We start from the raw sequence: 3,087 nt of genomic DNA on the forward strand, positions 1-3,087 counted from the left end.
ACGCGCGATACCGCGAGCATTCGGATTAAAAGCAGTGACAATCTCACTTACTATAGCGCTCATTGTTCGGCTCTGACACAATTCAAAACGCATGAAACGCCCCGTGTAAATATTGGTTTACTTTGTAATAACAAAGTCGATAAACTTTCTGTTGACCATGTTAACATGAACTGAAAGTCGAAAAGAAGTAATCAGAGTCAAGCAGGGGTCAGCACGTTTTTAATAAAAAGCGAGAAATAATTTTTTTTTATAGGGGTAGGATGTATGTACGTATGTATGTATACATAGAGGCAGACAGGAAAAAAAGAACATTTATATATATATATATATACACTCAAACATACATACATACATATATATATATATATATATATATATATAAGGAGAGAGAGAGGGGAAAAAAATAAGAAAGAAAGAAGGACAAATAAATGATACTGAATAACGAGGAGCCACATAAGTGAGAGACAGTAAGTCAGTCAGTCAGTCACCGAAACTGATAACCACAAACTATGTACAGAATGCTCTTGAAGGATCTTCTTTATACTTATCGGTGCTATTATGTGGAGGTCGGGTCTGTCGAGCGTTCGATTGGTGCGAGCGGCGTCTGACGACGTCGCCGACGCCTTTCGTCGCCGTCTCGGCCGCTGCCTCCGCCGCATGGTCGTTACAGCAAGGTACCTGCGATCTCTGGCGTCTGCCGTTGGGGTCGGTTCTCGGGTGCACCTGTGTCTTGAAAACGAATGCGAGAGGAGGGTGTTTCGGAGCGTCCGCGCTAACCGAACGGTGTGAAATGACGAGTGCGTTCTGACCGAAGGCCGGGGTGCGTCCTCGCGTCCTCACGGGACCTGAAAGCTCGGCAACGCTGCGAAGGCGTCGTCAATGATTTTTTTGGCGTACGACTTTCTGTTGCTACGACGAGAAAGAAATTTATGCGCTTCTTGCCGCGTCGGTACCGACCTCGGTCGGGGATATTCCGGCTGCGCGCTCGAACGTGCTTCATTTCTTCTTGGATTTGGAAGTAATTCCTAAGCGTTGTGTGTGTTTGCGGTTCGTAAGGGGCGCCTGACGGTGGCCCCGCGTCCGCGCGTTGGTAGGGTTTTGGGCGACCCACCACGAAAAGATTACCTGGTTGATCCTGCCAGTAGTCATATGCTTGTCTCAAAGATTAAGCCATGCATGTCTAAGTACATGCCGAAACAAGGCGAAACCGCGAATGGCTCATTAAATCAGTTATGGTTCCTTAGATCGTTTCTTCCTACTTGGATAACTGTGGCAATTCTAGAGCTAATACATGCAGTGAGCCCGAAGCCCCTCGGGGCGACGGGTGCTTTTATTAGACCAAGATCAATCGGGCTTCGGTCCGTTTTGTGTGGTGACTCTGGATAACTTTGTGCTGATCGCACGGCCACGAGCCGGCGACGTTTCTTTCAAGTGTCTGCCTTATCAACTGTCGATGGCAGGTTATGCGCCTACCATGGTTGTTACGGGTAACGGAGAATCAGGGTTCGATTCCGGAGAGGGAGCCTGAGAAACGGCTACCACATCCAAGGAAGGCAGCAGGCGCGCAAATTACCCACTCCCGGCACGGGGAGGTAGTGACGAAAAATAACAATACGGGACTCTTTTGAGGCCCCGTAATTGAAATGAGTACACTCTAAATCCTTTAACGAGGATCCATTGGAGGGCAAGTCTGGTGCCAGCAGCCGCGGTAATTCCAGCTCCAATAGCGTATACTAAAGTTGCTGCGGTTAAAAAGCTCGTAGTTGGATCTCAGTTACAGGCGGGAAGTGCGTGGACACCACGTTACGGCCCGTGCTGAACATCATGCCTGTCGTGGCTTGGTTCCCTTCATCAGGTGCCTTGCTTTGGCCGGCGCGTTTACTTTGAAAAAAATAGAGTGCTCAACGCAGGCGATTCGCCTGAATAACAGTGCATGGAATAATAGAACAAGATCCTGTTTCTGTTCTGTTGGTTTTTGGAATACAGGATAATGATTAAGAGGGACAGACGGGGGCATTCGTATTGCGGCGCTAGAGGTGAAATTCTTGGACCGTCGCAAGACGAACTACTGCGAAAGCATTTGCCAAGAATGTTTCATTGATCAAGAACGAAAGTTAGAGGTTCGAAGGCGATCAGATACCGCCCTAGTTCTAACCATAAACGATGCCAACCAACGATCCGCCTGAGTTACTCAAATGACTCGGCGGGCAGCTTCCGGGAAACCAAAGTATTTGGGTTCCGGGGGAAGTATGGTTGCAAAGCTGAAACTTAAAGGAATTGACGGAAGGGCACCACCAGGAGTGGAGCCTGCGGCTTAATTTGACTCAACACGGGAAAACTTACCCGGCCCGGACACTGGAGGATTGACAGATTGAGAGCTCTTTCTTGATTCGGTGGATGGTGGTGCATGGCCGTTCTTAGTTGGTGGAGCGATTTGTCTGGTTAATTCCGATAACGAACGAGACTCTAGCCTATTAAATAGGTGCGTGGTTCTCTGCACCTTGCACCCTTTTTAGAGGGACAAGCGGCTCCTAGCCGCACGAAACAGAGCAATAACAGGTCTGTGATGCCCTTAGATGTCCGGGGCCGCACGCGCGCTACACTGAAGGAAGCAGCGTGTTTTTATCCCTGTCTGTAAAGACTGGGTAACCCGTGGAACCTCCTTCGTGATTGAGATAGGGGCTTGCAATTGTTCCCCTTGAACGAGGAATTCCCAGTAAGCGCGAGTCATAAGCTCGCGTTGATTACGTCCCTGCCCTTTGTACACACCGCCCGTCGCTACTACCGATTGAATGATTTAGTGAGGTCTTCGGACCGATACCCGGAGCGGCCTTTCGGTTGCGCCGGTGTGTTGGAAAGATGACCAAACTTGATCATTTAGAGGAAGTAAAAGTCGTAACAAGGTTTCCGTAGGTGAACCTGCGGAAGGATCATTACCGGATGTTATTTGGCATCGTTTTGTCTTCTTCCTCTTGTACGGGGAATGGACTCGATGTGCGAATTTATCTGGCGCCGGTCACGACCAAGCTTGGATGCCGTCGGGACGGCACAAAAAAAAAAAACAACTGTGGTTCGGATGTGCCTTTT

The 3,087-nt window shown here is 48.9% G+C and overlaps 1 non-coding gene across 1 annotated transcript; it reads left to right on the forward strand.

The window, feature by feature from the left end:
* Positions 1-1,122: 1,122 nt before the first annotated feature.
* On the forward strand, positions 1,123-2,936 carry LOC120845644. The gene has a single exon (XR_005716846.1). It is a non-coding gene; the product is annotated as a small subunit ribosomal RNA (ribosomal RNA).
* Positions 2,937-3,087: the final 151 nt, after the last annotated feature.

This window comes from Ixodes scapularis, unplaced genomic scaffold, assembly GCF_016920785.2.
Source record: "Ixodes scapularis isolate PalLabHiFi unplaced genomic scaffold, ASM1692078v2 ptg001158l_1___fragment_3__unscaffolded, whole genome shotgun sequence".
NCBI lineage: Eukaryota > Metazoa > Arthropoda > Arachnida > Ixodida > Ixodidae > Ixodes > Ixodes scapularis.